This window comes from Manis javanica, chromosome 2, assembly GCF_040802235.1.
Source record: "Manis javanica isolate MJ-LG chromosome 2, MJ_LKY, whole genome shotgun sequence".
Lineage (NCBI taxonomy): Eukaryota > Metazoa > Chordata > Mammalia > Pholidota > Manidae > Manis > Manis javanica.
In genome coordinates this window covers 213,779,206-213,802,284 of record NC_133157.1, presented here as the reverse complement: position 1 = coordinate 213,802,284, position 23,079 = coordinate 213,779,206, and the positions used below count along the sequence as shown (strand labels likewise).

General features: G+C 41.3%; 1 long non-coding RNA gene across 1 annotated transcript; it reads right to left on the bottom strand.

Moving 5' to 3' along the window:
* Positions 1–1,870: 1,870 nt before the first annotated feature.
* Positions 1,871–22,766, bottom strand: LOC140845465 (uncharacterized). Its single transcript, XR_012124235.1, has 5 exons — positions 22,432–22,766; positions 16,390–16,573; positions 10,935–11,034; positions 9,992–10,062; positions 1,871–2,033 (listed from the first exon to the last, which is right to left on the bottom strand). It is a non-coding gene; the product is annotated as an uncharacterized lncRNA (long non-coding RNA).
* Between the last annotated feature and the right edge of the window lie 313 nt (positions 22,767–23,079).

Sequence of the window (23,079 nt, the reverse complement as noted above, 5' to 3'; positions counted from 1 at the left end):
AAAGGAAATGATAACAGGAAATCAAAGAGATATCTGCACTCCCATGTTCAGTCAGGATTATTCATAATAGCCAAAACATGGAAACATCCTAAGTGTCTGTCAATGTGAATGGATATAGAAGATGTTTTATATATATATATATATATACACACACACACAATGGAATATTATTAAGCCATGAAAAAGAAGAAAGAAATCATGCCATTTGGGACAACAGACCCTAAAGGCATTATGCTGAGTAAGATAAATCAGACAGAAATAGACAAATACTGTATGATCTTACTTACATTTGAAATCTCAAAAAGCTGAACTCATAGAAACGGAGAAGAGAAGGTGGTTACTAAGGGCTAGGGAGTGGGTAAATTGGCAAGAGAGTCAAAGAGGTACAAATTTGCAATTAGGAGAGGAATAAGTTCTGGAAATCTAATGCACAGCATTGTGATGATAGTTAACAATATTGTATTATATATTTGAAAGTTGCTAAGAGACTAGATCTTAAACATTCTCACCACAAACACACACACACACACACACACACACACACACACACACACACACACACAAATGTGACCTGATGGCAGTGTTAGCCAATGCTGGGATGTGGTAACCATATGAAATATGTAAGCATATCAAATCACCATACAGTACACCTTAAACTTACAGAATGGTATATGTCAATTATATCTCAATAAAAACATGTGACTGAAAAAAAACCAAAACTCTTCCTCTCCTTAAATTCCACTACAGGATTTGTTTATATTATGATTGAATCACTCAAGACTCCGTACTAGAAGACTCCATATTTTGAGGTAATAGCTAATCAATGAAGGTGAAGAGAAAATGGCGTTTATTATTTTCCCTCTGGAGAAGTAGTATACTTACGAGCTAGTTGAGAATATGGGCTCTGAAGTCAGAGCAACCTGAGCTTGAATCTATTTGCTGTGAGATGTTGGGAAATCATTTCAGCTGTCTGTGCCTCAGTTTTCTCATCTGTAAAATGGTTCTAAATCACAGAATGGTTGAGAATGAAATGAAACTATTCATATATAGCACAGTGCCTGCCACATGTTAGTGCTTCTTAATTTCAATGAGAGTTGTCACACAGGCCTTGCTGGGTATCTTTATAGTGTTTGGATTTTTTCTGGTTAGTAACACAGGTGAACATTTATTATAACAGATTTGAAAGCACAGAAAAGTGTAAAAAAGAACATCAAAGTTGTCTATAATCCCACTATCTGAGAAACCTATAATTAATGTTTTATTTCAATATTTCTTAAGTATATGCTAAATTTGAGCATATTAATATGTTTTCTTTATTTTTTCTAAATTAGTATATCACATGTTTTGTTATAACCTACTTTTCTTTAGTGCATCTGTATATCCCAAAAATTTCTCTACAGTATTAAATATTTTTGATTAAATATGATTTAAAGACTTGCTTAATAATGTACTATGTGCCTATATCATAATACATATAGCCGTTTCTCTCCCCCTGAGCAGCTAGACTGTTTCTAGTTGGTCATTCTTCACCATGTAGAAAACTGGCATGGAAATCCCAGAACTCATATGAGTCTTGGTGGAAACCTCTAGTCCCTTCTGTAGGTTCTATGTCCCAACATGGACCAGTCACTGAGAATGAGGATTTTTGAAACTGCCTATTAACAAATTGTTTTTCAGTGTTTGCACATTTCCTTGCTTTCCCAACCTAAGAGTTCTTTTTTCTTGGAGAAGAAACATTCCAGTTTAATGGGCAATACAATAAAATAAAATACAAAGAAAGGAAGAACAGAAGGAAGGGGGAAAGAAAGAAGAAATGAATTGCATGTTGGATTATCATGAATATTCAAATATGTGTTTATTGCCTCATTACATGTGTTTTAATGAACATATTTTTCTTAGGCCTATTGCCTGTTTTTCTGTTGAGATGTTCTTTTATTTTTTTCTTATTTGTTCCCAAAACTAAGTTCCTTTTCTTTCTTGTTTGCTTCCTTCCTTTCTTCCTTCCTTCCTTTTTTTTCAATAAAAGTAGCTCACTGTAAAAAAATAAATAAATAAAATCAACACATATACCATCCATCAGAAATAGCCATTGTGAGCTCTGTTATATATATCCTTCTAAATTGTTAATACACACACACATACACACACACCTACATTTTCCTTCAGGGAAAAGAATCAACCAATGTATAGTATTTGTATTCTACTTTGTCACTTAACATCACACTCATCTTTCCAGGACAGAACATATAGTTCTGCAATATTATTTTCTAATAGCCCTGTAGCATTCTATGTAAGTTTGTATCATATTTTATTTAACCAGTACCTTCTTGCTGAATATTCATCTCACTTGAAAATTTTCATTATTACACACAGTACTGCTACAAACATCCTTAAGACAAAATCTTTGCATATGTCCTTAATGATTTCCTTAGAAATCATTCTCAGAATTGATTTCTGGGATATTAACACTTCATTTGCGATGTAAATTGCAAATATTTCCCCCTGATCTCTTATTTGCCTTTTCTTTTTTATTATAATGGGCTGTTTTTATAAAGGCTCATTAATTTCAATAAGCTCATATCTGCTAGTTTTTGAATTTGTGATGTACTGCTGTTGTTTCCATGTTCAGAAAGTCATTATTCATCTTGTGATCATGTTTCCCTACTGCAGGGCATGTTCTGGTTTATGCCTCAGTATACACTCGACCCAGTAATCAGTCTAAGCCCAGTGTGTCCTTCGATTTCCCTTGCTAGTGATCAGTTCAAGAATGGATTGGCTGATCCAATTCTGGACAATAGCATGTGAAAGGAAGTCTATCGAGTAACTACAGGGAACATTCAATCCTAAGCAAGAGATGAAAGAAGATACTGTTTCTCTAGGTAAAAAAGAATATATGTCTTCTTTTTTAAGACAGTGGTTACCCTGAGGAGTGATTTCAGTTGCAGGTAACAGAAAATTCACTAGAAGTGGTTTAAACAAATCAGGGTTTACGGTTCCCACTAACCAGTAGTCTGGAGGCTACCTGGTGTTGGGGCAGCAGCTCATTCGTGACTATCAGGGGGCTATTGCAGACTTAGGCATCAAGTGTGTAGTTAAAGCAGAACAAAGTGAAGTGAGCAGTACCAGCCATGTGTGGTCCCTTTACAGGAAAGCAAGTCTTTCCAGTGCCCTTGGCAAACGTCCAGTTTCATTGGCTGGAAGGTCACATGACTTGCTAGCTGCAAGTGAAGAGGTGATACCACGTATTTGGTTTTTCCAACCTCTACAGCAAAGGCAGCCAGGCAGGAAGGACTTAGGAATTAGATCATGTTAACCAACAAACAGCGTCCGCTTCGGTCAGTTTGAGTTGAGGTTTCTGTTGTTTGGAGAGCATCTTTAATAGAAGATGGGAATTTATTTTTTCCTCTAGTTTCTTTAACACCTTCCTTCTTCCCTTCTAAACTCTTTGATCCACCTGAAATTTAGTTTTATTAGGTTATAAAGTTCTGGAACGTTCCTTGCAGTAGAGAACAGGAACCTCACGAGCACCTTGGAATACACAAGCACACATAGCCACAACCACTCCTGCAAAACATTGTGATTGTTGAAGATCAGAAGTCTGTGCTGAGAAGCCATGTCTCCAATCTTACATGCCACATCAGGTGAGTTTAGGGAAATCTGTTGCTGAATTTCATCCTGGCCTGGGTGATCTAGCATCTTGGATTGGAGTGTGATGCTCCCGAGTCTTAAATTGTAGGGTCCATTTTCTCACACCCAAGTTAGCAGGTTCCAAGTGTAGAGAAATTTCTGTTTTGTAGCTGTATCCTCTACTTGTGGGGTAAGTCAGGTGCCTCCCACATGAGCTCCTTGAGAAAGGAGACACTGAGTTTGAGATACTTAAGAGGATTCTAGGGGACCGAGATGGCTGCAAGGAAAAAAATGAGCTTCCATGATCAAGCACCAGATTTCAATCAGTTGCAGCATATGCATATATGGACATAGTTTCTGTGTATATTTTCATTAAAAAACAAACCTCAGTGCAGGAGATAGTGAAGCAAGGCATGGGCTCCATGCCAGAGAGAGACCTGAATTGGATCTGCAATGAGCTTTTGCAGGTCTGAGTTCCATTTCTTCATCTCAACCATGAAAATAATAGCACCTGCTTCTAGGCGTGTTTGTAGGATAAGATCAACTCAGGGAGGTGGGCCCCAGCCACCTCAAGCAATGTAGCAGCCCTTTGGGCAGCCCTTTTAGTTTTTGATAGCACAGCCAGATATTTTCTTGAGAGGACTGCTTCACATTTTCTTATTCATTTATTTATGTGAGTTGGCTGTCCCCAACCCCCTCACTGATACGTGAGCTCTGAGGAGAGACCCAGTCAGTTCTGTTCATCTCTGTATCTGCAGGGCATAGGCACGTACTCAAAAAACAACAATAACAACACTGGTCAGTATTTGCAGGCTAAGTAAAGAACCTAATATGGGGTCCCACCCACACTAAGTGCTTAGTAAATGTTAGTTCTCATCTACTCTTTCTCCCATACCTAGGCAGTTGTCCGCTGTTTGGGAATAAGCCCCATACTCAGCATCAAAAACAGGGTCCCAGTTCCAGCTTTGATAGTGCAGAGCTGTGGGACGTAGGTAAAATGACTTCCCTCTCTGTGCTTCTGTTTCCTTATCTGCATAATGAGAGGGTCCAAGGACATACCTCAGTCTGCAGCTTTGTGATTCTGAATAGTTGCAGCTTCTGTATATATGACCACATATTATGTCTTACTTTTCCTGCCAGAGGAGAAAGGACACCTAATAGAAAGATCTGCCTCTGTAAACCTGGCCTAGATCAATATCTGCCAAGAGCCAGACTGTCACGGCTAAAAGATATCTCAGACATTTTCCAGCCCAGCCCCTTTTGTGCATGGGCACCGAGACCCGAAATGGACCTGCCCAAGGTCACCTAGCTAGTTACAGGTGGAACCAGGAGAGCAGCTGGATTTCTTGACTCCCAATGTCTCCTTCCTCTACTGTCTCTTTCCAGGGCATGTCTTCATTTTTTTCTGAATGTGCCTGCCTTTTATCTGTCCATGGGTCTTGACCCATTTGAATGCCTAGATACCATTTCTCTGTTTGGGGACAAATTAGAAGTACTCCAATGTACACAGTTAAGGGCGGTTAGATGAACAGTCTCATGTGACTCTTATGGCTTCACTCATGACTAAACATTAACCAATCCCTTCTAGTCACATGTTGTCACTTCTCACCAAGTTTCTTTGGCTGTTTTTCCAGCTCTGATTCTTGGGGCCACAATCTTCCTGTCTTCCTTGTCTCCTCTGACCTTTATTTACAGCTGTATCTAGACTGAGTAGGCTCTCAGGCCCAAGGGAGAAGCAGAATATTTTCTAGAACATTCTAGGCCTTTGTGCTTGGGTCTCCAGTCTAAATGGGTTATCTGGTACCTACACGTCTTTCCAAATTTACTGAACACAAGAAACAGTGCTGTGTGAATTTGGAGCCAAAGTGATTTAGTTTCAATCTGCTTCTGCCACTCTCTAGACACATAATCAAAAATAAGTTATTGATCACACAGATCCTTGGCTTGCTTATACGTATACATGTTTTTAAAGAGGGGATAATAAGATCTGTTTCTCAATTACATGGTATCTGAATGAGGCTCTGTGGGTGTGGGTTGTGGCATAGTGTTTGGCGCATAGTAAGCTCTAAAAAATATTTGTTCAAAATTATCAATACTTAATCCCTTGGTGAGTACCCATCTGTGTTAGTATTTCTTGGGTTTCATTTGTAAACTAGTGGAACAAACCCAGTGGAAGGAAAAAGAAAGGCTTTCTCCTTGACCCAACTCTAGCCAGGCTCATCTGAGCCCTCTTCTCTCCTCGGCGGCATCCTTGGCATATGCACGCTTGAGCAAACACCACAGCTTCTAGAAGCTCAGGGCCACGTTCCTCAGAGGACTCCAACCCCCTTTAAAGTGGCTGTCTGAGAAAACTCAAGGCCCCCAAGAGAGTCCATTGTTCCAGCAATGCCTGAAGACAGGGCCCTTGCCTCCCAGCCTCTGTGGGCGGGCAGGATCAGAACCGCAATAAGCACCAGGGAGCAGACGGAGGTGGGTTTCACATGGACTAACCCAACTCCAGCTTTTTGTGCTTTTTCCCTTCCCTGACTATACTGAGCACCCTCTCATTTCCCACTCCCTCATTCTGCCTTCAAAACACCCTGTCCCTTCTTTGCACATTGGAATGGATCTCAGCTCTTCCCCTCCCATCACTAGTTCCTGAATAAAACCTGTGTTCACTGCTGTAAGTAATGTCTGGCTGTGTTCATCTTTGACAGTGACAGTTAGAGGCAAATGCCTAGGAGGCGAGGCAGTCCTCCCAGTCAGTCATCTAGGCTCAAGGCTGACAACAGCTCCACATTTTAATATGTAGCTTCCAAGTTGCCCAAGGGCCTCCATTCCAATTGCCTGAGTGGGAAAAGGGCATGGAGCAGTGAGGGAGGGCCAGCCTGCAGGGATTCCCTTTATATCCATCCACATGCCTTTTGCTGGAACTCAGTGACCAGCCGTGTGCCCAGAGAAAGAGGAAATAGGCTTGGTGTTCGGTGGGCAGCCTCTGGCACACATGCCAAGCCACTCCAGCTAAGCCCTCTCTGACTCTCCTCCTCTATCTTTATAGTTGAAGTTTTATCCAACAGTTTAAGTGTTGTAGCCTCTGTATCCTCATGTAGCTCTCCTGCAATTCACTGTTTTGTTCTTGATAAGCAAGAAGAGGAGAAACCAGTTATTGAGCATGAATTATGTGTCAGTGTACTGGTTAGTTTTTTGCTGCAGCAACAAATATTTCTCTAATTTCAGTGGCTGACAATTTACTTTCTTGCTGGTGTTCAGTTCAGCTGTGACTGTGCTCAACTTGGCTCAATGTATCTGCTTGTTTCCGGGCCTTAGCTGATGGACAAGCCCATATGTGGCACAAGTTGTTCTTACAGCACAGTGGAAGAGCAGGGAGACATTTCCACACCCAGCGTATTTTTATGATTTAAAAACTCTACTCAGACTTGTCATATGTCACATCCAAGGTAGTCCATTGGTCAAATTAACATGGCAAAGCCCAGTGTCAATTACACGGAAGTATATTTTACTTCTAAGGAAGGAAGCAGGGCAAGGATGGAAGAAAGTGAGTAATGGTGGACAAAAATACTATCTATTACTCTAGCATAGTCACATGCTACACTGAAGCTATAACAAATATTATTTCACAAATCCCAATTTTAGATTTGAAAAAATAGGTTTCAGAGAGGTTGAAACTTGCTCAAGTTTTCAACAGATGATAAGTAACAGAGCCAACACTCAACTCCAAGTCTGTTTGACTATAAAATACAAGTCCTTTTCCTTACTCTTCTCTTAATAGTCATTTCACAAGGAGACTTCCTCAGTTTCTTTGTGCCTTTGTTTCTTTTCCCAGAAACCAGAGCAAAACTATGTGGGTCATTATATTCTCACTCCCGTTTCTCCTACCTTCTCCACGTGTGTGTGCGGTTCTCCATTTCTCAATGAATGCACCAAGATGCCATCATATGCTTAAGGTGCCACCACCTCCTACATGAAGCCAGACCAAATACTGGAAGGCAGACTTTGGTCCTCTGGGTTCTATTATGCCTCATATGGACCTTCAGTATAGCAATGACTACATTGCACTAGATTTGCCAATTGAATTTTCTACCTGTTTCTATTAATAAGAATGATGGTCCTTAACTCAGTTTGGGGGGTGGTCATGCATCCCTTTGAGCAAATAATGAAGACTGTAAGTCTTCCATCTTGGAAAAATATATCTGCACATATGCATTGATATGAGCCTGTGAGTTTATGGATCTGTGGACCTCAATTAACAATATCTGCCATGGACTGTGGGCTGCAGGAGCACAGGGACCATGTTTTTGCAATATCATATCCATGACACCTACTACAGAGCTTAAAACATGGTCCTTCAGGAAAACAATTCCATTCACAATTGCATCAAAAGGAATAAAATACCTAGGAGTAAACTTAAAGAAGGAAGTGAAAGACCTATACACTGAAAACTACAAGACACTCATAAGAGAAATTAAAGAAGATACCAATAAATGAAAACACATCCCATGCTCATGGATAGGAAGAATTAATATTGTCAAAATGGCCATCCTGCCTAAAGCAATCTATAGATTCAATGCAATTCCTATCAAAATACCAACAGCATTCTTCAACGAACTAGAGAAAATTGCTCTAAAATTCATATGGAACCACAAAAGACCTCGAATAGCCAAAGCAATCCTGAGAAGGAAGAATAAAGCAAGGAGAATTACACTCCCCAACTTCAAGCTCAACTACAAAGCCACAGTAATCAGGACAATTTGGTACTGGTACAAGAACAGACCCATAGACCAATGGAACAGAATAGAGAGCCCTGATATAAACCCAACCGTATATGGTCAATTAATATATGATAAAGGAGCCATGGACATACAATAGGGAAATGATAGCCTTTTCAACAGCCAGTGTTGGCAAAACTGGACAGCTACATTCAAGAGAATGAAACTGGATTATTGTTTAACCCCATACACAAAAGTAAACTGAAAATGGATTAAAGACTTGAATGTAAGTCATGAAACCATAAAACTCTTAGAAGACAACATAGGCAAACATCTCCTGAATATAAACATGAGCAAATTCTTCCTGAATCCATCTCCTCAAGAAAGGGAAATAAAAGCAAAAATGAACTCATGGAACTACATCAAACTAAAAAGTTTTTGTACAGCAAAGGACATCATCAACAAAACAAAAAGGCATCCTACAGTATGGGAGAATATATTTGTAAATGACATATCCAACAAGGGATTAACATCCAAAATATATAAAGAACTTACATGTCTCAACATCCAAAAAGCAAATAACCCAATTAACAAATGGGCAGAGGATATGAAGAGACAGAGCTCCAAAGAAGAAATTCCGATGGCCAACAGACACATGAAAAGATGCTCCACATCACTAATCCTCAGGGAAATGCAAATTAAAACCACAATGGGATATCACTTCACACCAGTAAGGATGGCCAGCATTGAAAAGTCTAAGAAGAACAAATGCTGGCAAGGATATGGAGAAAGGGGAACCCTCCTACACTGCTGGTGGAAATGTAAGCTAATTCAACCATTGTGGAAAGCAATATGGAGGTTCCTCAAAAAACTAAAAATAGAAATACCATTTGACTCAAAAATTCCACTCCTAGGAATTTACACTAAGAATGCAGCAGCCCAGTTTGAAAAAGACATAAGCACCCCTATGTTTATTACAGCACTATTTACAATAGCTAAGATACGGAAGCAACCTAAGTGTCCATCAGTAGATGAATGGATAAAGAAGAGGTGGTACATATACACAATGGAATACTAGTCAGCCATAAGAAAGAAACAAATTCTGCAATTTGCAACAACATGAATGGAGCTAGTCGGTATTATGCTCAGTGAAATAAGCCAAGCAAAGAAAGACAAGTACCACATGATTTCCCTCACTTGTGGAGTATAACAATGAAGCAAAACTGAAGGAGCAAAACAGCAACAGACTTACAGACTCCAAGAAGGGACTAGTGGTTACCAAAGGGGAGGGGTAAGGGGGGGGCGAAAGGGATTTAGGGGTATCATGATTGGCACACATGGTGTGGAGGGGATCAGGGGGAAGACAGTGTAGTGCAGAGAAGGCAAATAGTGACTCTGTGGCATCTTACTACACTGATAGGCAGTGACTGCAATGGGATGTCGGGGGGACACTATAACAGGGGTGAACATAGTAACCACATTGTTTTTTCATGTGAAACGTTCATAAGAGTGTATATCAATAATACTTTAATAAAAAAATAATAATTAAATAAATAAATAAATAAAACATGGTGCTTAAAACAGGCCTTTAATACACGTTAATACATGATTGAATAAATGAATGGGTGAACTAAAGGAGAAACTATGGCATAACTTACCAAAGCTTGTTATGTGCCAACACTGTTCTGAGTGATTTTGGTGGGTGACCACACTGAAGTCTCACAGCAGTCTGTAAGGTAAAGCCCTAGAATCATTCCCACTTTATAGAAGAGCAAACCAGGGCAGCAAAGTTTCAGTGGTTTATTTACGATGACTCAGCTAGTTCTAGAGGCCAGAGCTGTAACTACTAGATTATAAGGAAAATGAGGCAAAACATTCTAAAGCATTTTAGTTTAGATTTCTTTCTTTCTTACTTTCTTTTTTTTTAACTTTTATTCTGTTGATATCTTTGGAGGGACTACTAGGGAGTCCCGGTGTTTCCAGCTCTAAGTAAAGGATGATGTCCCCTTTCCTCCAGATAATCCAAGCCAGTTGGGAGATATTGTGAGCTCCTGCCCAACTGTGAGGTCCAGACTGAGCAATTCCTAGCCCAGAACCAGAAGCAGTGGTGCACTTAAAGGAGCATTTCCTTATAAATCACCAAGATTAATGCGGTTGGTTTATCACCTTTTTATGGATTGACATCAACCCTAAATAGCACAGGCTGGCTGGACAGGCCCATCAGGTACAAAGTCTCTAATGTCTTGATCAGCTCAGTTTATCTAGAGTGAACAGAACCATGTGGCCATCTGTCATTGGCCAAACACAAAGAAGACGCTTTTAAATTGCTGTCATGGAATTTCCTGGCTACTGGGAAAATTACCTATAATAAAGACAGCAGTTGTGGTTAGAGGTGCTGGGACACTAGACATCTGGATCCTGCTCCCACTGTGCTACTAGCAAACACTTGCCACCTATGAGTCTCACAGTGAAATGAGAGAACTGTGCAAGGTGATCACTAGAGATCTTTATAGCTTTAATGGCCTGTGTGTGTGTGGATTTATTTAGCACTGAGCCTCAGCAAAGTGTCAAAAGCTAGAAAGAAAGAGGTAAGGAACTGACTTTTCTTTCTTTCTTTGTGTTCATTCAGCATGGTTCTTAGCTCTAAGATGTAGCAGTGAAGATCTTGAACAAATGTTCCTGCTTGCATGGAGCTTATATTCTATGGAGGGAAACAGAATAAAGAAGGTAAATGAATAAGCTATGCCATATATTAGAAGGTTATGAACACTACAGAGAAAAATTAAGCAGAGTGGGTGGTTGGTAAAGGTTGAATTTTGTCCACTTATCCCCATATTTACATGTTGAAATCCTAATTAATAGTACCTCAAAATGCGACCTCATTTGGGAATAGAGTCACGGCAGATGTAATTAGTTAAAATGAATCCTTACTGGAGTAGGATGGTTCCTAATAAACTGGTGTCCTTATAAAAAGGGGAGATTTGGTCACAGGCACATACACAGGGAAAAGGCCATGTGAACATAAAGACGGAGATCAGGGTGGTGTATGTGTAAGCCAAGGAACACCAAGGATTATCCGTGATGACAGAAGCTGAGCAGAGAAAGGCATGGAACGCATTGTCCCTTAGAGCCTTCTAGAGTGCATGGCCCTGCCAATCCCTTGATCTTGGACTTCAAGCCTCCAGAACTGTGAGACAATAAACTTCTGCTGTTTAAACCTCCCCGTTTGTAGTACTCTGTTACAGAAGACCTACCAAACTAACACAGGAGTCCTGCAAATTTAAATAGGAAGATGGAGGAAGGCCTCTCCAAGAAGGTAACATTATTCAAAGTAATAAAGTTGGTGAGAGAGAGTCACATTGAATATCTGGAGTAACAGTGTTTCAGGCAGAAAGTAGAGCAAGTGCAAAGGCCCGGAGGTGGGAGCTTACCTAGCATGTTTGAGAAAGAACAAAGATGCTGGTGGGAGTGGCCCAGCTGATCAAGAGAGAGAAGAGCAGGGCCTGAAATCAGGGAGATAATGGAACACCACATTGTGGAGGGCCTGGCCAGTGTTAAGTAGGACACAAGACAGTATTTTGTTAGATGCAAGGCATGAAATGGTTCTGAGTGAAGAGTGATGTGCTGTGACCTAGCATTAGAAAGGGTACTTCTGGCTGCTGTGTGAATGGCCATCAGAGGCCAAAGGTGGGAGCAGTAATCCAGGTATCTTGGCTCAGACCAGGGAGGGTATAGGTAGAGATGGCAAGAAGTAGTCAGAAGGTGGAGAGGGAGGGAAAAAATGTACACATATACAGTCATGCAAGGAAAATGTATACTTTGTTTCTCTCAGTGTCCTGCAACTTACCTGTTGGCAAAAAAAACCATACACACACACGTACTCAACAATAAATCTGTCTTGGAAAGCCATCCCATCCATATAGACATGTAGATCTTTCTCATTCTTCTCTCTCCCCAGTCCCATTCAAATGACCATGGCCCTGTGCTTTAGGTTAAATTATACAAAATTGACATTTTTAAGGTAAAAAATATTAGCCATTTTGGATGGCTCAATCCAAAAACCTCCTCTAGCTGTTATTCACAATTCATGAGAAAAGAGAATGTTAAATTGCCTGAGGTGGAATCCTTACCATCCCATTGGAATGGAAGCCTAAAATGCAAAGTAAGTTTTAGAAAAAGAAAAGTTCTATTTCTTGCACAGTGGATCGTTCCTGGCCTGAGACTTACATTTACCTCATGTAGGGGCTCATCCTCTATTGCTCAGCATCTGTGTGGCCTCTGATTACCAGCCACAGAATTACCAACCATGAGTCCTGCCTGTCACTGTGAGAACGGATGTCCCAGGGCGACAGGGGCCCTCGGCAGTCACTACCGATTTGGAATGTTACCACTTCTATGGGCAGACTCAGGGTTGTATCTTGCTCTTTGTAACTGTTGCACGGTATTCCAATCCACATCATTTAGAATGTCACAATTTATTTGACTGTTGCTTAGGGAATGAATAGTTTGGTTGCTTCTGCTTTTTTTTGTTATGCTGTAATGAACATCTTTGTAAATATGTGAGGGTTCCTTTAGGAAATTGTTTAATTTTTTTTCCTTTCTTTTTACCATTATGCTTATTTATTTTTCCCATCATTTTAATTAGGAAAAAAATCTAATACAGATAAAAAGGATATATCTATCATGTAAATTAATTAATTATTACATTTTTGACATATTGTGTACTTTTGATGGCTGATCCATTTCACAATATTGCAGACATAACTTCATTCACCCCTAAATGTTTTAGCATGCAACTCCTCCAAACAAGGACATTCTCTTAATTGCAATAGCATATCACAATACCTAAAAAATTAAACAGTAATTGCATGCTCTGATTTTCCCAATTATCCCTGAAATACCTTCTAGAGCTGTCTATGTGTATGTTTTTAACTAGATCTGCTCAAGGATGAGATCATTTTAATCTATAATTGACTTCCCCATCTCCTTCCTTTCATGACTTCAGCTTTTGAAGATATTAGGCCAGTTGTTTCATGGACTGCCTCATATCCTAGAGTTGCCCTTTTTAGTTGCGGGGAGGAGTTCTTTCGCTATTAAAAGCCCTGCTGATCTACAAGGATTAGTTCATACATCCTGAATTTAGTCTTTGTAAGTCACCTTAGCACCTATCAAAATAGTATTTTAGCTGGGTAGATTCATAGGCAATTGGAAGATCTGAATTCTGGTCCAGCAGTCCTCTACTGGGGACAATTTTTCCCTCCAAGCGATGTTAAGCAAAGTCTAGGGCCACATATGGGCAGGAGGATGTTCCTGATATTTGATGGATGGGGACCAGGGATGCTTCTAAATATCCCACGGTGCACAAGACAACCTTGTGCTAGTTCGAAATGTCAGTAGTGTTGAGGTCAAAAAACTCTGCTGTAACCTATGACATCAGCTTGTTCTATGAACTTGGGCAAATGCCATCCTGTCACTGGGTCCCGTTCAACGGTTCTTCCCAGCCCCACCCAACCCACTTGGACAGAGGCAAGTTCTGCTCCACTAATGGCATCTCTGCAACTGAGACTGAGTGGTTCAGGAACATTCCATGCCAAAACCTCTTGTTTGACTGACAGTAGGTCAGGTTCACATCCTGTCTTATCACTTACATCCTCTTTCACACACTGTAGACAAACTATTTTGGGGCCAAGCCATACAGGACAGTTTGGAAAGACCCAACCACGAGACAAATGGGCTGTGGCTGAACAATGCCACACAGTGTTGCCTGTTTCTAGTGATTTTCATGATTGACCAAACAAGTGGATTACAGACTTGTAAAAGAGAAGAACAATTGGGAAACAAAATAGCAGGTCAGACAGACTCTTCGTTTGTTCTTCTGTGGTAAGAAAAGGTTATCCAGGTACTTGTGGCATAGATCATCTGAAAACCACTCAACCCTGACTAAATTGAAGGCCTACCCTGAGATCCTGACTACCTTTCCATGTGTTCCCCAGCCCTATAAACTGAACACCTACTGTGAGCCAAGCCCTCCACTGGGCATTTAATATATATTATTAATTTAAATTTTAAGTCCTGATGACAATTCTGTGTCAAAATGAACTTTTCAAAAATGTCCTCAGGCAGATTCCCCCATCCCATCAGCTTTTTTTGCGGTGTGATCTGGCATTCTTTCCATCAAGATGTTCCCACTGCTTCAATCTAAATGGCTTATGACTGTAATGGAAGTGACATTATATAGTGCTGGAGCTAGGTCATAAAAGGCAAAACAGCTTCCACCTGGAGCTCTTGAGACACTAACTCTTGGAACTGAGCCACCGTATTGTGAAGAAATGCAAGAAAACTATGAGAACATTCATGTGGAAGAGAACCAAGAATCCCAGACCACAGCCTCAGCCCCAGCCTACCTACAGCCATGCAAGTATGGTGTCATCAAAGTGGATTCCCCAAGCAGCCTCAATGCACACTGCACGGAGGAGAGGTGAGCTGGTCCTGCTGAGGGCTGCCCAACTGCTGGTGCAAGAACCAGTAAACGATTGCTGCTATTCTAAGGCAGTTAGCTTTAGGGTGGTTTGTAATGCAGCAATATAGAACTGATACTAATGCCAACGTGTGAGTCTAGATCACTTTATTTCACAATTGGAAATGCTGGATTTCAAAGAGTAGACAAAGCCAGACTTCCAACTGAGCCCATTCAGTCTGGTTCCAAAACTTGTGCCCTTGTGCACAGTGCTTCCCATTGAGAGTGAGATATCATCTCTGCTGTCAAAGAATATAACCCCAGTTGGGAAAATGAGACCTAAACTTTACACATTAATAACAAAATTCAACTCAAATTGCCTGTGGACTGATAATATCAATCTTAGGAAGTTACCTGTAAAAAAAAATCCAAGATGACATGTCATGTGTAACCACAAAAATTTCACAAAACTTTAAATGTCTTGTAATTGGAAATAGTTAAAATATTATGCAGCCAATAAAATATATGACTATTAACATATATTAACAAAACCAGGTGACAACTTGTTAAAATGATGGCAAAATCATATTAAATGACATAAGTACACCATCAAATGAAATGTGCACTAAGCTCATGACAATGTAAAGAGCAGAGAGGAAAACCTTATTTGTGTAGCTTCTCCTAAGTTTCTGGCACCATATGTATTATTCTTTGATTTCAGATTTCTAGCAAGTCTATGAGGAAGTAGTCTTATCCTTGTTTCACAGATCAGGGAACTGAGGCTCAGAGATATTAAGTAACTTGCACAAAACAAAATAGCTAACATGTGGCTGAGTCAGGGATCAGCCACAAAAAGATGAGGATGGGGAAATGAAGGTAGCTAAGCAGCAGATCGAGGCAAGTTTGAAGGAAGGGAGAAGAGGATGAGAGCAGGTAGAGCCTTAGGGATGAGATTTTATGAGGCTAAATTGTTCTTTTTCCTTTGCTTGTATTCATTTCTTCTAGTAGAAGTAGACCTGCCTTTCAGGTTAGGGTTTTCTTACGTTCATGAAAAATCAGCGAGCAATTATTTAGCAGCTGCCGAGGCCAAACACTGTACCAAGCCCTTGGGATACATAGATGAATACAACACTACTATAGGCCTGAAGGAACTCCCCAATACTTGAGCCTGGTATGGGCTCCATTCTTTATTTCCAGGGACACTCCAAGACACCTACAGGCAAGTGGACAGGTAGGTGATGGAGACCAGTGATTGGAACAAGGTTCTAACATCATTTGCAAAATGTATGGTCCATGGGCAAAGAGATGGGCAGTAAGTTCTTAGGCCTGACTCCCTGCTTTGCCTTATATGCTACTTAGACTTCTTTAAAGAAAGAGCTTTTGAAGACACAGAGTTGAAACAATGAGTGGTCAGGTAAGCAAAAACAGATGCTATTGTCAGGATATCCCCTGGAGAAGATAAAGGGCAAAAGTGTAAGACTCACTCTCTCTTATCATTTGGATAGCATTCAACAGTTTTTGGAAGACTCTTCATGCATGTAATTAAGGTAACCAGCCTCCAGAATGACCCTAGTGATCTTTGCCTTCTTGTATTCATACCTTCACGTGGTCCCCTCCATGCTGAACAGAGTTGACTTCTGTAACTCAACAGGATATTGCAGAAAGGATGCATGTGACTTCTAAAGCTAGGTCATAAATGATACTGTGGCTTCTGCATTTCTTCCTCTTGGAATCGTCGCTATGGGAGAAGTCAGATGCCATGTCATGAGGATACTCAGCAGCCCTGGAAAGAGATCCATGTGACCAAGAACTGAAACCCACTGTGCTGTTGGCCTGCTCTGGCTCACAACTGCAACTTCTTGAAAGATCTTGAGCCAAAACCACTCGGCTAATCTGCCCTAAAATCTTGACCCATAGACACTTTTTGAGATAATAAGTGTTTATTACTGTTAAGTTTGTGGGTAATTTGTTATACAACACTAGATAGCTAATAAATAATCTCAAAACTACTTTGAGCTTTCTAAAAACAAAAGGGCTTAGAGCTAATGAGCCACTGTATTCAGGCTCTTGGATAGTCTAACAGGGTTATTCTTTACATCTATAATAGTATCATCTATGAGATACATTGCTAATTCAATAGAGATTTACTGCATCATTTTAAATGCTTATACTTATTGCAACCTATGGATATGTTATAATTCTTAGCAAATTCCATATGGATAGACATCAGATTACTTCAAGGTTTTTAAAATATTTTAGACAATGTCTCAGGTGACATCTCTGTATATACATAGCATTTTGTGTAATTGTCTGGATATTTCATTTGGATAAATTTCTATAAATAAGTGATTTGTTGGGCCAAGGTATATGCATTTTAAAGTCTTTTTTAAATGAACTGTGTATGATGAGATGTGAATGTGAAAAATGTTGGATATTATTACCTTCATTTTATAGACCAGGAAATTGGGGATTGGAGAGATTAAGTGACTTCTCCAAAATTGCACAGCTGGCACATGACAGAGCTGGCATTCCAACCCTTATATGGGGACTGGAGGTCTCACTGCTTCCTTTGAGATAGAGAAACTCTCAGGGCAGGGTGCAGTATCTCCATAAGGAAGGCCTCCATGGAGAACAAAGACGCTCCCCTTCTCTCAAGCCACTCCCGGGCCCTTGCCTCTCCTCTGAGCTGTGGGTGTGGAGGGACCTGGCATTTCCTCTTGTATCTTGAAAATCAAATAGCAGAAGGAGACAGAGCTATTAGAGTCTCAAGAATTAGAGGATGCTGCGGAATCAAGAGTTTGCTGGAAATGGTGGGAATGACTAGAATTCTAGTATCAGAAGGGGAGAAGAATGTCTTGTGAAGTCACATATAGTCCAAATTATTATTCCTTTGGATTTTTTATTATGAGAAATTATATCAGCCATGATGCCTGATTGCCAGTGGACTCTCTGGAGTTGAACATTGAAAAAGATGAGACTTTCAGTGCCAGCAAAGTAGGGAGCTAAGCCTATGTCATGGAACAATAGTGTGCTGTTTTTTATCCTCAAAGATGAGAAATTAATTGTCTACTTCTTATATGGGTTTATAGAAAGAATATAGGTTTTAGAGTTGGAGTCCTGGGTTATAATCCTGTGCGGTGTTAGAATTTGGGATAGTACCAAACCCTGAGTTTAGTAAAAACTTATCTGTAAAATGGATGTATTCATATTCATCTCTCAGGTTCTTGTGAAGAATTCATGAAATCGTATACATAAAAAACCTAACATATGATAGGTTGATGCCCAGTGAATGACACTTCCTCTGCTTTTCCTTCCAATTCTAAAGGAGACCTTGGTACCCAGGTTATATTCTACATTACCAGAGAAAAGGTAATTTCCAAGGGCTCTTGGATTACCAGCTTCATCTAAGACTTAAAAGAGACAAAGTAAATAAAGTAATGATCCTTTTCACATTTGTAGATGTGCAAATCCCACAAGAGGGCATGGGTGCACATGTGCTTGCACACTCACACCCACTCACAGCGCACAGAAAGTTGTCCCCTGCCAGAATTTCCCTCCGTAATCTGTGTCAGAACCAGGGCCCTGTCTAGACGGATCTGAGCAAATGACTTAGAACTGGAAGCAAAACATGCCATGTAAGTCCTAATTAAAGTTATCCTCTAAGAGAGCAGGTAAATCAGAGGTTTAATCAAGGACAGTATCAGAGAGCATTTCTCCGCAGCTCATGCTGTGGGCTGATAACAAATTGTCCTGTTCACCAGGCACCGAGTCCAGTCGAGGAGGGCTTGACTAGACTCTGAATGAGCCTCGTTAAGTAGAAACTCACTCCGCTTTCCCCCTTCAGCTAGCAGGCTTTGATCCAGAACTCCACACACTGTGGCTTTGTTTGGGGCTTGCTGAAGGTTTTCATGAGCTTTCTGCCCAGCAGCACTTTGTGGAACCTGGGCCGAGCTACCTCGTCCTGCAGTATTTCTTAATATCAACATGGAATTTGGAAGAACACTCTTAAGTGGGCTTTGTTCTCTTCTGGAAAAATGGCTTCAGCTGCTAGAAAACATGGTGTGGCTGCTGACGCTGCATTGACTACTGTATCAGGCCAACTTGTGGACTGACCCCCTGACTACTGGTGGCTCATGAGGTTTGCTTCCCCCGGGTACACTGCACGGTGGGAGACCTGCACATTCACAGGGGGCCGTGCACACACAAGGGTGAACATTTGGTTTATGTTCCGCTATAGATGTCTTAAAATTCTTAATAATATTTGAACAAGTGGCCCTGCATTTTCATTTTGTCTTGGGCCTTATAAATTGTGTAGGGTGTCCTGTTTCCTGCTCCAGGTCCTTGGAACCTGCCTGGAATGCTTTCCCGTGGCCCTCACTGCCTCCTAGGGTATCCTAGTTTTTCTCTTTTTTCCCCCTTCTTCCTTCCCTTCCTGCTTCCTTTCTTTCCTTTTTAGTTTTCTTCCTTCCATAAACAGATTTTGGGTCCCTGTTTGGGGCTCTACCCCTTGCCAGGGGCCAGGATTTCCAGGGTAGACAAAACAGAAGCAGTCCTTGATCTCATGGAGTTTATAGTCTGGCGCAGGAGGTACACAAATTCACAAGGAAACAAAGAAATCAATGACTATAGTCGTTGCTCTGAAGGAAACATACAGAGTGCTGGAAAAAAGAGCCACAGTGGTAGGGGAGAGGGTCAGGGGCCCACTCTGGGGAGGGTGTCAGTTGCTTCAGGTCAAGGCTGCACTGAAGCATCCCCTTGGAAGCTCTCGGAAGAGCTGGTCGTGAGCCCAGCCTGTACCTCGTCCCTTGTTCATTTTCCTCTTATTGTGCTGGCCACACTTAGCGGCAATTAGACGTGGACACGTCCATCTCCCCCACTGGAGTGTGAGTTCTGAGTTGCTTGACGTCTGAGATCCTGTCATAAGTGTTTTTGTCTTTCCAAACTATGGGTATTTAACAGACACTGAAAAATGTCAGATACTTTGTTACTCTCTACTGGATTGCTGACTTTGACCATCCCTGCAAGGGACATTTGGCAAAGTCTGGAGATATTTTTGGTTGTCATGACCTGGAGTGGGGGATTATCAGCATCTAGTGGGTAGAAATCAGAGAAACTGCAAAAACCCTATAATACACAGGACAGTCCCCACAACAGAGAACAATCTGGTCCAAATGATAATAGTGTTCTGCATTCTATGGATCATACAGAATTACATTGTGGATAATATTTTTAAAATATTAACTCGTATAACCCACTCCCTGCTTTCCTATAGGACAACAATGAAGAGGTTCTTCTTTGGGAAGCCCCTCAGAGGCAGCCCTACAGCTGAGCTGTTTCCAGTACACATTTCAGTTTCTCCCAGCCCTGGGTTTCCACCCTGTCTTTTCCACAGTGATTGCATGAGCTCATGTATGTTAAGCATCTTAGCAAGCACTGGACGGCACTTATCCAGATCTTTCTCCCCTGCTTCCTTCTGACCTAACATTTTCCTGATGCAGCTAAAATCCATTTCCTCAGCAGCAGATATTTCTGAGCTCACCAGGTCACCCAGGAACATGATTGAGCAAGTTCAAGTGCAAATAGCTGCTGAAGGGGTTTTGAGTTGAGGAAGGAAGGAACCAAGGTTTGGTAAGAGCACTTATTCAGGGCCAAGCACTTTCCCAATATAACCCTCAACACAAAGTTTCAAGGGAGATATCGTTAGCACCCCCTACCCACTCCCCACTCTTTTAAAGAAGAAGAAACTGAGGCACAGTAATGCTCGTAAGGTCACACAGCCACTCAGTGGTCAAACGGAAATTGATACCCAGACTTTTTTCTGATGCCAATGTATAAGATTGTTCTGATGTTCACAAGTTATGCTGCTTCTATTTTTATTTTCTTCATTTCAAAGTGGATGTCAAGTACCTTATGAATATATTTTATACCAATTGAAAGAATAAGTAGGGAAATCAGGAATATAAGAAAGGGGAAAATGATAAGAAAACTAGAATGAAGCCACCGACAAGGTTAGTACTGAAACTAAGGGCCAGAAAGTCTTATAGACTTGCTCAGATAGACATTAATTTGACTCTAAGCTTCCTAGCAGCCAAGGCAAGGAGGGAAATGGTATCATTCATTTTTTCCCTAGGGCCCCTACAGCTTAAAATAAGTACATTAAATTTAAGGTTATACTCTCTGTCTCTAAAAAAAAAGAGACATATCTTGGCACTGAGACAAAAAGTTACTCCACATATTCTTATAAAGTTATGTATGGTCAACAATGATCCTTACAGACATCCCTACTTTGTGACTGGGTATTCCAGCACAATAATTCGTGCTGCAATAATGAACAACTCCATAATTTAAGAGGTTTGTCACAAAAACGTTTATATCTTATTTTATATCTATACTGTATTTCCTGGGTGTTTCTGCTCTGTGTCATCATCAGCCAGGAGCCCAGAGGAAGAGGTTCTCTCTCTCTACCTCCACGATCGCTGCACAGGAAAACAGGTACAGAGTAACTTGCATGCTGTCTCTTAAAACTTTTGCCCAGACATGGCATAATAATCCACTCATATTTCATTGGCCAAAGCAGGTCATATGACCACACTTAACTGAGCGGGTAGGGAAGTTCATCCGACCACTCTCTGTCTGGCCACACTTAGCAGCGATTACATGTGGACACATCCAGAAGGAGGGAGGAAGAACTGGAAATATTTGGTGGACAAAACTAATGACTATCTCAATGGAGTAATTTTTTTAAATGGGTATATTAGTCATCTATTGCTGTGTAACAGATAACCCCCACTGTTAGTGAGGTAAACAATAAACATTTATTGTATCACAGTTTTGTTGGGCCAGGAATCTGCACTCAGCTTAGCTAGTGGTTGTGGCTCAGGGTCTCTGTCAAGGTTGCACTCAAAGGACCAATCAGAGCTGCAATCATCTCAAGGCTGGACGTGGGGAGAACTCCCTTCTGGATTGCTGACGTGGCTTTCGACAGGCCTCCGGCCCTGCCTGACTGCTGACTGGTCCCTCCCCACAGGTACCTCTACTTGCACAGCCTTACCAAACAGCCTTCTGCAGAGTGAGTGATCTAAGGAAGAACACAGAAGGTACCCAGAGGGGGCCGCGGCCTTTTTTGGCTTGACCTCAGAAGTGATGTCCCCTTGCTTTTCGCCTTACTGTATTTGCTATAGGAGAGTCACTGGGTCCAGTCCACACTGCACAAGGAGAGGAATTACACAAGGATGTGAGTCAGGAAGGTGAGGGTTACTGGGGGCCATTTAGAGGCTACCCGCCACCATCAGATGTGCTGTCAGACAGACATATTGTCAAATCCCAATTCTACTGCCCACTCGCTGGGTGACCTTGGGCATGAAATCCAACCTGTCTAAACTTCCTCAGATATGGGAGGGCATTCGTAATGGGCTATACCCACTGAGTGGAGTTAATTTAATATCCCATCGTACATATGAATGGGTCTAACCTGGCTGGTAGTAAACACTCTACTTCCATTTCTTGTTGTCTCTTTCCTCTCCTTCCCTTCTCATCCGTTGGCCCTTTGCAGACCTTCTGACATGTTAGAAGGTGATGACTCACTTTTTTAATGCAAAGAAACAGTCAAGCTAGTGATTAAATGCTGTTGTATACACTCACCTTTCTATCAAGAGCCTCAGGATTGAAAAGTACTTAACATAGCATCTAATTCATCTGCTGATCCGATGTGTGACCATCAACCTTCTTGTTCTTTTTCCCACTTGCCTGGCTGTCACACCAACCAGGATACCCTCTAAAACTGGGTATTCCGGCAAAGAGAGGACCTTCCGTGCTTTTTAAGTTCTGTTTCTTCACGCTCTCCTCACTGCTTGGCTCTTGGCAGCCTTGGCCTGGGTCTTTCCTGTGTGCTTTGAGCTTGGCTGCTGGGTACCAAGGAAAGTTTAATTGCCATAGACTTCCTTCCTGCCTCCCTGCCACTAGCTTGTGATACTCTCACTGGCATCCCGCCCAAAGCAGACCCAATAATCAGAATAATGAGCTGGAGCTCATGCCAGCTGGTGAGGTCACCGTAGCAACCCCGGAATTTGACAGCAGGAGACAGGAGTTCAGGTGCCTACTGGGGTTTGGGGTGGGGCTGGACATAGACTCTTCTCCTTCTCCTCACTATCCCATTCCTTTCATGTGGCTAATCATTATTTTTCCAGCTTATGCAAAATGCTCTTCTCACACAACCTCAAGTCAGCCTTTCAAGCCAAACTGCCTTTCACAAACATGTTTTAGATGGAAATATTAGAGCCACAGGAGATT